Genomic DNA, 13,655 nt, shown 5'->3' with positions numbered 1-13,655 from the left:
CTCTTAGCCTGCCAATACGTACTTTCCTTCTCCTTCCATCAAAATAACTCATGTTCCTTCCTATTGAAGACCACTTGCCCCAAACTGAGTTGTCTCCCTTCTCCTTTTCTCAGAAAAATGTGTGAGTCATCCTCCTTCCTTGCCCCATGTGTGAGTCCTTTGCTTACTTTTCATGCCTTCCAACCATATGGGCATGTCCCAGAATTTACAAACCAATGACTCTTCAATAGACCTACCTATTAAAGGCACACCAACCCAATTTAATGGTTGTCATATAAATTCTCATTTTCCTTCCTTGAATAAGAAAGACATCTCTTTCCCAAGAAATTTTACCTCCCTCAAATCTCTTAGAATATGTGTCCCTTACTTAGCCCATAATTAGTTTTACTAATTTAATCACATGCTACTTTTACATGGTTAAATCAGGTCATTCTTGGTTGGGTTGTTACAGACCCCTCCCCTTTGGGGGAGCACCATCCTCGGTGTTCTTTGTCCATGTACATAGAGAAATCAGCTCAAGTAAGGAGAATAACAACATATTGTCTTTAGAGCTTCATATTCATAGCTATTTTCTAGCATTTACACATAGTTACATGTCATATATTTGCAGTTGTGTTTTAACAATTTCAAAATAAAATTAGATTTTCAATTAGATTAGCCGCTTTTGTGGCTCTTTTGCAATTCCCTGGTGCTTTTTTCTGGACCAGATATGGCTTGGACCCTTTCCTTTGTTTTGGAGGGTAGAAAGCCTACAATATCCAACATTACTTTTCCTTGCATTCTTGTTTTTCTCGTGAATAGTTCCAAGCTCATTGATTCTCGATACAACCCCAATGTGATTTTAGTTCCAATCCGCTATGCTCATGACCAAGAAATACCCAATTTATTTTCTAGTTTTCCGTTGTCTGCTTCTCATTCCCTCGAGCAATCTGGTTACTCCCTCTCTGTGGATTCACTCACCTTCCAAGTTCAGGCATCCCCTTCTCTGATTCTCAATCCCTTGGGTGATCCATCCCTCTTAAAATATTCCTCACAACGCAAGGGTCTACAACCAAGGTAGTCCTGCCTTATCATAATTATATGGGTCATAGCATGCTTCATAGAAATCATTGGCACCATTGGTGTTCATATATCACAATGGCCCCTTTCTTGAAATCTTTATTCCATGTGTCACTATGAATTCTGATATCTTTCAGTTGCAACCACTTTTCTTACGACCAAGTCCACTCGCCTCAACCCGATAGTTTCATGCTTTCCTGCATCATATCACGTAAGTCGCCATATGCTTCATCATTAAGAAAATAGAATAATTTTTTAAATCTTACCTCACTAGCAGTTAGTTTCATGAGGTGAACTTGGAATTTTCCTTTATTTCCTATCATAGCAAACCAGGTTAGCTCATAACCCAACCATCATAATTAGAAGATTTAAATTTAGATTTGTAAAACCATAAATTTTCAAAACCATGAAACATTGATACTTAGCTTGATTTGTCCTCTTGCTACTTTCTTTTCATGCACACTGGGCTAGTTTCCCAACTCTGCAAGTATCTAGTGATCCCTTTCTTTCACTTTTATCACGTACTCACACCTAAGTGGTTCAATGGCTTCTCTTCACTTTTATCTCATACATACACCGGATTGGTCTAGTGCCTTCTCTTCACTTTGATCTCGTACTCACACCGAATTGGTCTAGTGCCTTCTCTTCACTTTGAAATTTACTTAGTGACTCATCGGACCCAAGGTGAGCACTTGAGCCCAATCACTATTCTGTGATTATGGGGACTACCAAACCAGGTAGTCTTCTATCGACAGGAATACAAGTGTGTTTCGCACCTGTGGAGGCCCAGAAAGTCACGTACCTTCTTGACCTAACACATTGCACAACACTCACATATACACATGGTATGACACAACACATAGGTCCAGATAGTCCCATACCTACTTGACATGACACATTTCACAACACACATTATACAGATGGTACGACACAACACTCATAATACAAATTTACCCCATTCCCCAGCATAACACATGCACATGTATGACATAAACACATATACATCTAACATATCACATTACACAATATCACAATAATCTAGAGACCACCTTGTCTCTCATGACATATCACCATGCATCCATTAATCCAAAGACCACCTTGTCTCCACGCATGTGAACTGGGCCATACTGCCTCATTTGTTTTTCCATGTCCTTACCCTTAACATGGTCTCAATGTAAGAGTTATGTTCACATAATTAAAAATGAGCATAACTATCTTTTCTTCCCAATAGATCCCTCATCACTGTGGAAATCCTTTTGTGCCATCCATACCATCAATTATATTTTTGAGCAATCATCTTTTATTTGAATGACTCCTGACAATCCTATCAGAAACAATGGAATTTTCATAGATGTAATCATATATAAATTAGTCAGCATGAACATGTATGCCATATACCACCATCCATCATCATAATATTGGATGCATCATACAAATGTTTTTCAACATAATCACATATGAAATACATACATACATACATACATACATACATACATACATATCTATATATATATATATATATATATATATATATATATATATATATATATATAAATATAGATATATATTATATCCATCAACATAATCACATATGCAATATATAAATATCCGTCAGCATAGTCAAGGGTTAAGAAAACTCCCTTCTTGTTAGTTTCCTGGTTACGTATACTTATGTCCATTACTCTCATGGACTCAACCAGCCCATTAGGTTTTATGTTGCTCAATTATGGCCATTGTATCCATTATACCGCCCCCTTTCTAATATTTCCCCAAGCAAGAAATTCAGATTTTAAAAACCGCAAGCCGCGTGCAAGAGGAAAACAAGGCCAATCCATATAAGAGGACACGAAACTCGTAACAATAGTCATTAAAACCTCAAGTAAGGCAACCTCTTAGCCAAAATCAAAATAGCATGATAGACAAGGTCAAAGCCAATAGGCTAAACAAAACCAACAACCAAAAAGACCATGTATAAGTCCAAACCAAAATGATATCAATCCATGAGGTCGATAAATTAAAATTAAAATACACCATCATAAATAAGAAGTCCCCAAAATTGCACTCAATCTCTATGATCCCAATGTCCATGGCACTATCATCCATCAGACAAGTGTGCATGCAAAGATACACACACACACATGTGTGTGTGTGTGTGTGTTTGTGTGTGTTTGTTTGTGTGTGTGTATCAAGGACCTTGAGGGAGTACCCTCTCCTCCTCCTCGACATCTTGCTTACTCACTTTCTTTTTCTTCTGGTGCGAACAATCCCTTTTTCAATATTCTTCCCCACAACATCAACATGATATTATTTTCTCCTCCTCTTCAGCTCCACACAAAATCTTCCTTTTTGAGGACTCAACCAGGTAATTTACTTCTCGCAATTGCTTTTGCATCTCATCATTCCACTCAGCCAACTTTTGCTATGCCCTAGTGAGCTTTCTAAGTTTTGCCCTATACATTTTCAACTGATCTTCCAATTCTTTAGGCTTATCCTCAGAATTCTTGAATGTTCTTTTCCTTTTGGGAAATGCCCCTCCCCTTCTTTCTTGATGGACATGGTCTATTCTACTGCTGCACCGTGGCACGAAACTAGTTTCCTTTGTGTTTCCACTACATTTTGCTATGTGCTTCCACATACACTCAACTATTAGTTCATGAAGTAATTAAAAACATGTATGCCAATTATCATATTTACCATGTTAGTACAAGTATGGAATCCTGTTGTTGTTACACATCCCTTAATATCATCGTCAACCACATGTCATAAGCCAAAGCATCAGTTATCCCATACATAAGATTGTTCTCAAAATCCAACAATACATGTGTATTAATACTATTTGCAAACATCAATATGCCAAGCAATAATTAGTGTACACTAAAGAAACATATACTCAACCACACCACATAACTAGAGCGAAAAGTAAATACAACAATCATACATGTCATAATTATTCACAATCGGATTTTCACACCCAAACATTTCTTTATTTTAATTTCTAAAAATAATAATTAGCTCATGATAGAACCCATTCAGTCCAAGTGTTGAACCATACTCTAATACCACTCTGTAACATTACCCAACTCCTCAGGTTGCCATTAGAGGAATGGGTAATCTCTTCTTATTTTCTTTAACTGTCGTGTTAATAGTTCCATACTTATCATATATCTATATATGTGTGTGTGTGTGGAACACTTAGCAAGCCTTCACTCTCCACTTCAACTAATTGCCTCCCGAGTGGGTCCCAATGGACATGTCATCCCGCTCAGTCCCTCTCCTGACGGTTTCCAAAACTACGCGCTTGGTTACCCATCGAGCTCATTGCACTAGGATTACATGGACAATGAGCCCCAACCTTTGGTCGACCACTGTTGTTAGATGTTCACATTAACCTAGAGAAATATCATTTGTGGAAACTCTCCATTCCATGGGTGATACGACGTCGAGTTGACCTAGATATGGGCCCTCCCTTCACTAATGTGAAGACTGTTGAGATTGCATGGATGGCCATGTAGCTGACCCTCGTCATACTGTTCGATATCTTTCGGAAAACTCACCAAATGCACTCTTTATTTTGTCGGTTTTGACTTACTGGGCTTGCTTGGATAATGCGGTCGCATGGCCTCCTTCCCATAGGGTCACCATTACTGGCTCATGCCACTTAATCCTACTCCCTTTTGTTCCACAGCCTCCCCTGCGGTTGCTCTTTAATTAATTTTCTGGGGGAATACTGTCAGGCTAACTTGGTGGCGGGACCCTTCCCCACCAACCAGATGGGAGCATGATGTTGTGTGGCGTCACTTACGTCATCCCGCTAGCTTCCTCGTGGCGCCTTTCCATTAATTCCCACTTATTTCCTTCCGGTGAACTTTGTGGGGCCGACTTGGCAAGTGGGCCAGTTCCCGACCAATGGCACCTTAACAAAAGAGTGGGCCTGGTCACTTACCCCATTCTTACATCATCTCGCCAGGCCTTGCTTATCATTTCTCCATTGCACCTTCTCTTCATTCTTCCGGTTTATGCGTCTATACTTATGTCAGTTGTGGGCCAACCCACCCACTAATAGTAGCGCCAACATGCGTACGTCATATGTTGCTTCATCCTTGCGCTTCAATCTCGGTTCTCCCTCACTTACGCCTTTAGAGATGTTTCAGGCTATGCGTCTGGGCTTATATGAGTTGTGGACCAACCCACCCACTAATCGCAGCACTGTCAAGCGCATGTCATCTGTCGTGTCATCCCTGCACTTCAATCTTGACTGTCCCTCTCTTGCACCTTTAGAAATGTTTCGGTCTATGTGTCTGGGCTTATGTGGGTTGTGGGCCAACCCACCCACCAATAGCAGCACTGTCAGGCGTACATCATCTTCCGCGACCAATAGCACACTGCCACTGGTCCACCTAGGAGTCCTCAAACCCGGATGTCGGTTCTCTAGTTAAATTCCAATTCACATTTCATTATAGGATTTTGGGGTTCCATCCTCCCGTAACATCCAACATTAGTTTTTCTGTTATGGGATCCATCTGGTGAGGATCCCTGGTTTGCCAAGTGAAACAATTCCAAACGAATTATTAAATTAGATTACGGGGTTCAACCCATATGGGAATTTTACGCCACATCTTCATTCTCTCAACCAATCATGTGAAAGGAAAATATGGCCCCTCCAATAGGAAGCCTTCCCGCTTAGGGATTCTGCTTCTGCAAGGTATAAGGGCATCCAATATTTCTATAAAATTAAGCTTCGCTCCCTTACAGTGCAAGGACTCCTTTTTCCTTAGAATTCTCCTATGGCTTGATCGAGGAACTTCAACTCTACCTCATGCGACATGTCAGGCACAGATCTTCGTGATCTCTCCAAGGTCAAGCATTGCCATTGCACAAGCCTCCTCAAACTAATATTCTTGATCACGACGTTATCTTAGAGGTCTGATAGACCCCCATATCTTCTTCACAGTTTCTCCACTTTACCAATGTGAATCTAAGCCATTCCACGACATTACCCCCTTTGAACTTGGGTGAAATCCACTCCAATGAGTTCCCAACCTTCAGGCATTACTTGTTTAAAGATAGGGATTTCCACACATGCCAGTGTTGGAAACCTTTCGACTATCCTCTATTAAGGACATGAAATGAATTCCTGAAGGGACTTCACCACTCCATCCATATGCCAAGGGTTCCATGGTCCAACGCAAGCCTGCAAGTGGCTCCATAGTGCCACTCAAGGGTTTCTAGGGAATTTGGCTATTGTCAAGGATATGTTTCCCTCATTGCGCAAATCCCAGTGGAGAGAATGGAGACTTCTACAAATACAAGGTTGGAGGTCATTTAGGTAAAGTTGCATGGATTGACTGGCCCTGGGGAAACTCCCCTTAACATTCATACATTTATTGTCTGTCGACACAACAACTTGTAAGAAAATACAATACTGTAAACACTTACCAACTTTGCCTAACAACGAGTCTCTCACAAAAACTGTATTAATAAAAGGGTCTGAGAGCCCACTACTTTAGTGGTCCAAGATAATATTTGGTTATGGCCTCTAACACTTCATGGAGTTCTTTCACTTTCATTATTGTATTATCTCCAACATAGTTAAGCATTTCATTCATATTTGTAATCACCCTCAGCTCTATAGCTTAGGCATTATCACTATGTGGTTTTTATTGCACCTCTAATGCATCAGATAATCTGTGTTTGCCACCAATATGTTACTAAACACATTTACTTTCATATTCGAGCACCATCACTTATGTTTGTATATACATATTGAACATACATATTAGGGGAATATCCCCTCAAAGATGCACCACATATGCAAGCACTAACAACAAAAATGTAATCCATGATTTCCAGAACCATTATTAACAACAATGTAACACAACCATTTAAGTGTAAGCAAACATGAACATATACTTATCTTTAAGTGCAGAGGGAAACTGAGTTAGGGACAAGGAATCTCTTCTAAAACTCCTCTAAACCCAAAACGACCATCACCAACACGTCCTAACAAAACCTCAAGGACCATCCACCCCTTACTCAATCTTGTAACAATGGAACTCGAACACTACAAGGGTGAACTCTCCCTATTAACATGGTTGCAACACACATCATGTTTTTCATGCCACACTGGAAATGCATCATCTAGATAATGCAATGCAATCTAAAGCCACCACCAATACATGCTACTTGTCAATATTCTCAACTCAGACTTCAAGACAGTTACCACTACAAGAAGGCACATGCACAAGTAATGAGAAATTCATCTATGAGAAACATGAAATCCTTCATGCACCAAATAAGGATGCCACAAATGATTAAATCCTATAACCTAATCCAAGTCATTCAAGCTGTCAAGAGATGCTTTGTAGGTGCACACATATATGTATATATAATCTTCAAAGAGACTTGGGCTAAACATCACAAAAAAATGAACCTACAATTTACTTGCCTACAACCAATCTTCAATCATATCAAGTGGTATATCAAACAACCTGTATAGAACTCCTATCAAAGAGCATAAACAACCATTCAACACTTAAACACGAGTAATTCAACCATGTCAAGCAAGATATGTATATCACATCATTTCATGAAGCTACCACATGATAAACATACATAGATATGTGCAAGTAAAACTTACCTTAATTCAATAGAGATGGAAACTTATTTCGAGACTTCGACTCTCCACCCAACCATAGACAATTGCAGCCAAGGCTCACTTGCATCTATCATGCTCGAGCCAGATTCCAAGGGTTTGAGGTGGTCTTGCTCAAGGGAAATAACATCGATCAACAACTGAAATAGGGTCTTGAGATGTTCTTCCTCCTCCACCCACTAGCCTCTCAGTGGTTTACCAATGCACAAGAGGATTTAGAGGTCAATGCCTCTACACCTTGACAATCCAATCAAATGCTCCAAACCTAAGCGCTACCTCTTCTGTTGCCAATAAAAGCTCCAACCCTGAGCGTCTCCTTTCCTTCCTCTATTAATTGATATTTTTTGGAAGAGTTGAACCACCCTTATCCGAGCTTCTTTCCCTTTCTATGACTTCTCCTAAGTCAAGCTTTGTCTCTTAGTTTGCCACTACGTGATTTCCTTTCGTTTCCATCAAAATAACTCATTTTCCTTCCCGTTGAAAACTGCTTCCCTCTAGCCGAATTGTCTCCCTTTTCTTTTTCTCAGAAAAATGTGGGTCCTCCTCCTTCCTTGCCCCATGTGTGAGTCTACTTACTTGTCATGCCTTCCAACTATATGGGCCTGTCCCTGAAGTTACAACCCAATGACTCTTTAGCAGACCAGCCTGTTAAAGGCACACTAACCATAGTTTAAGGTTGTCATACAAATTTTGATTTTCCTTCCGTGAAAAAGCAAGCCACCTCTTTCCCAATAAATTTGACCCCCCTCAGACCTCTTGGAATCTATGCCCCTTACTCAATCCATAATTATTTTTACTAATTTAACTACATGCTACTTTTACATGGTTGAATCAAGCCATTCTTGGCTCGGTTGTTACACACACATTGTTCCAGTGTCCCAACCATACATCCTACCTAGATTAATTCACTTGACAAGTTATACAAAACCTGCAAAGAAATATAAAGGGCAATAAAAATGTAGACAACAATATATCATGAAATTTAATCCAACTTAATATAACCATTCCGATATTTAAAACTACATAATTTGGTTTCACAAATAATGACTTTTCAATGACCATAATTCACACAACACAATAAACAAAAAACAAAAGAATTATGAAACTAAAAACCATGAATAGGCCATAATCTCAATCTAAATGAGCATTTTTTAGCTGTGTTTTCCATAGCTCAATCATGATTTAGAATGCCAACATAGTTACATTGCAAGGATCAAAGCATGTTGCATTTGCTATTTGTCTATCTCACTTTTCTTAATTTTGAGAAGCATTTGTTTAAAAGAAGGATTGTGATACATTATTTTGTTGAGATTTCCAATGGCCAGCTTGCTATGGGAAAGTGAAAGAGTGCTCTAGCTGCATTACATTTGATTTTGAAATGGCCCTTTTTGAAATTGAGCCTCAAGTTTCCAAGATTATTGGCAAACAAATTTCGTCGATTCTTTATATTATTCCGCCGGTTTGAGGTTTAAAGCGAAACGGTATGTTCGAACTGTTCGATGGCGATTTTTCCATGTATGATAGGTTTGTTACCTCTGTACTAATCCAGGCTCGAGAATCTCTATATGAAACAACTCGCCTGCCTAAACTTGTCATTTGTTGAAACTACTTGGTTTATGAAAGTATCTTCCCACTAGAATATAAAGGGGGCTATCCACACAACGAGGGGGGAGAGCAACAGAAAGCATCAAAGAGCATCGTAGATTTACAGAAATTAGAGCAGTGGCACCTGCTCCTAGCAGGTGATCAGAACCTTGCCTTAGAAATCAGAAGGTTCCGAGAAGGTGCAGAAAACCTAATTATCCGAATTGGGTGTTCGGATAGACGTTTCTGCACGATTTTTCACGAGGAAATCAGTGGTGTTGTCTGTCTCTAGAGTTGGGCTCTCCATTTATCATCTATATTATAGATTGGAGGTATAAGGGTGTTATGTAAAATCTTATTGTACTTCTCTCTTTTTAGGTCATTTAATGAATGAAGGCCTCCCCACTATTGAGAAAGGCCCAGAGATGTAGTCCAAATTGGATGAACTCCGTAATCAAATCTCTGTGTCTTGATCTCATGCATGATTATGCATTTTTATTTTCGTTTTATATGCTTTTGTTCCATGGTTTTTAAGTGCTCTGTTATATGTAATTTTGATGCATCTATAAGTAAAAAAATCATGGATCAATGATCATTGACTAACTTCCCTTTGTGCTAACCTTTGTAATGAGAATTTAACCAACAGTTTCTGCCCACCTTTTCTTTTACTATCCTTCATCACTTGCCACAATCTTGAATATTTCAAAGGGGTCTCTTTGAGGAATCTCTCAGATAGTTCTTCCAAGATTTTTTTCTTGAAACAAGAAGTCTTTCAACACCTTGGTTTTGTCTCTATCAACTCATGAACTACTATAAAAATTTCTTAAAAGCTAAGTTTCAACCTTTGTTAATTATAATATGTTCTCGGTTTTTGTTGTAGGATTTTAGGATTTTAACACACAAATCTTACAAATACTTGAAGCACATTGAGTTCCCTGTGACACCAAGGTAAAGAGGCGAAATTGAAGATATAATATGAGTGGGAGGATTTAGAATAAGAAATAGCATTGTGTTAGAAATGAGAGAGAAATCGTGCACATAGAAAATTACACACTTCATTTTTTTATTGATCATAGTAGTTACATATATAGGATATGTATCACAAACTTCGATGAATCTATATTCTAAGAAAGTGGATCTAGATAACTAATACAACTCGCACATAGGAAAATGATTACTTCTAAATTCACACCTCGAGACTCACAATGACAAATCACAATAACCTAGAACACATGGAAGCATTACTTCCAACACCCTCCCTTAATGCTTACATGCAACAAATATGTAAAACAAACATTACAATAACTTATTAATCTCTATCTGACTGCTCTTCATCAACACTCACATCCACTTTGGAATCTCACAAACACTACTCTTTATTCACCACCACATCTTCGAGCTGTCACTTGACTTCCATTTAAAACATAATTTCCTCTAACCATCGTGAACGAACTTTGTACAATTGACGCTTCTTGACTACCCTGAAGAATAGCCTAGATATTGAATATCTCTATGGACATGCTTCCATCATAGTAGTATGCATCAAAATACATACTTCTAGTTATATAGGTAAATTTTCTATGTACTGAGCTTATCCAGTAGTCCATCATACAACTTGACCTTGCATAAAATAACTTGTACTGGTGGTCTCAAAGCGTGACGGTTCACACTAGCTTGACCTTATTAAGAACTACCTGCAACTAATGCTCGCGGAGTACGACATGTCACATCAATATATTAGATAGTTAACATGTTCTTTGTGGTTCTACATCATTTGGTTTTTGCACAGTACACTTGGAAAATAGCACACCTATAAATATCAAACCCACACAAATTTAACTAATTAAAAAATGGAAAATAAAATGCTTAATAATGAAGGGAAACCGTCCTTGACAACAGTACCAATTAACCACTTCTCAAACCAGAAAACCACACATATCTTCTTTTAGTTATGCTTGGCATTAGTCTATAGTTCCGGGCAATGACTCCCATGTAGTGAATACAATATCATATTCCCATCTCATTGTGAGGATCCACCAAAAAACAATATTCTGATCAATTTAAAATGATATGTCAATAATTTGAATGATGGATCCATGCTGCCATGAATCTTTTTTTGACATATGAATAGAAAAAAACGCTTTGGAGGCCTGCATAAATCTAAGGATTGACCTTGTTGCCATCAGTTCTGGAAAAACTAAATTTTTGGTAGTGGGGTCAAATCTGAGTCTTGGTTGACCCGATGGCCTTGAAACACATGCAAAGAATACACCGAGATACGTTGAGGCCGATATTTCCTTAATATGGAAATGGTTTTCTACAGAATGCAGATGATTGGAGGCCTTTCTTATTGTTTCCAACGTAGACTTCCAATATTTGCAGCTCATGATTAATTGCCTCACATCCACGCTTCTACTGCAAAATTTGTTGATAACAAGTGGCAGATCCTCAAAGTCTTCCTCAATCAGGTCGTTAGTCATATCACCCAGGTGAAGCTTGAAAATGCTTTGCCTTACTGCAAAATTTGTTGATAACAAGTGGCAGATCCTCAAAGTCTTCCTCAATCAGGTCGTTAGTCATATCACCCAGGTGAAGCTTGAAAATGCTTTGCCTCACCTTGATATTAGGTAAAGAAATATAAATTCGCTTGTCAAAACAACCATGCGTTCTCTCTGTGCAACATTTCTGCAGGCGATCTTCGATTTTGACCTGATGTGCAGTCAAAGCCTTAGCCCTGTGTGAATATCTCTCCCTATTATTTACCTGAAGATATAAGATCGGTCGTTCTGTTCAGAAAGACAAGCATGCCCAATATTTTGTGTGCCAAGAAATCAATGTGTCCTTGTCTTTCAATAGTAATGTAAAAAACACGAGCACTCGGCCTGGACTACTACGTTCCTTTGATAGCAACACGTTTACAATACTTTTGGACAACAATTACTCTGCCTTCTTCTCACAATCATGCTCAGCAATTTTCCTTGAGATTCCATATCTACACCAGAAACAAATCTACACACAGAAACACATAAATCAAAAAACAAAATTAATCTATGTACAAAGGATTAGTTTGCTTTTACATTTCCTTGCTTTACAGGAATAGCGCTGGACCAGGTTCTGATCACACATCTCATTTTTGTATTGATCACAGTAGTTACATATATAAGATATAGATTATAAATTTAGAAGAATCTAGATTTTAAGAAAATAGATCTAGATAGTTAATACAACTCACATATAGAGAAAATGGATCTAGATAGCTAATACGACTCACAAATAGGAAAAGACTATTTCTAGATTCACATCTCAATACTCACGATGACAAATCACAACAACCTAAAACACATAGAAAAATTACTTCGAACACATTATTAAAAATTTCATAAAATTTAAAATTTATCAACAAACTAGATGGATAAAAATATCCAAAAATAAATAAATTAACAAAAATATGATAAATAAAATTATTACACCTTAAAAATTTAATATATATATATATATATTATTTTAAAATTGTATAGCATTCCAACCAATATTTAATCTATGATTACATGCTCTTCACCAATCAATGAATGAAAGGACAACATTGAAACAACCCACCTACTCCTAGCATCCACAATTGCAGAGTGAGTAAAAATATTCAATGTGTTTGGTTTCCCTATACCCAAGCTATTGATACATATCTTTAAATGTTCCTAAACCAAGTATTGAATATATGAATTGGACGTCTCGATGGGCTTCCTTATGTCTTCAATAGATTATATGATATGTTCTTTGCTTTCAAGTGGCTTTAAATGAGTATATGGAATTCTTGATTTATCTTGCAATACTTCTCCATATTATCCTCGTTCCCAATTCTAGGTTCATGTGATAGCATCTCGCCTCTAGGTTCATGTGATAGCACCTGCCTCGGTACGGGTAAGCAATTTCCTCACTGGGTCTTCTGGGTGCTTTGGATCATGATTATTATATATGTGGTGTTGAAACTATCTCGTTGCAACATATTTATTTGGAATTTTGTTTTACATTAATATTTTCCAAAATTATATTTGGCAAATAATTCCATATGCTTGTTATGAAAAACATGATAGAAATGGTTTAAAGGCATTACTCACATACGAGTTTTATGGTTTAAAAGGCATTACTCACATCAAGTCTTCAAGTTGATATCATATCAACTTTATTTTTGTATTAACATTATTGAAACTTTAGGTATCCTGTTTTGTGGGTTGTTTTTAGTTTGTGATTGGTTGCGTGCAATGGCATGTTTATATATTGAGATTTCTGGTTACATTAATAACCACTTTGAGATATAAACAAAACTTTCTTACAATGCGAGAGGGTTTATTTTTTTGATAATGGG

This window comes from Pinus tabuliformis, chromosome 5_1 (genome assembly GCF_031772625.1).
Source record: "Pinus tabuliformis cultivar Carrire ecotype Pingquan chromosome 5_1, CPIR1, whole genome shotgun sequence".
Taxonomy (NCBI): domain Eukaryota; kingdom Viridiplantae; phylum Streptophyta; class Pinopsida; order Pinales; family Pinaceae; genus Pinus; species Pinus tabuliformis.
This window is presented reverse-complemented; position numbering follows the sequence as displayed.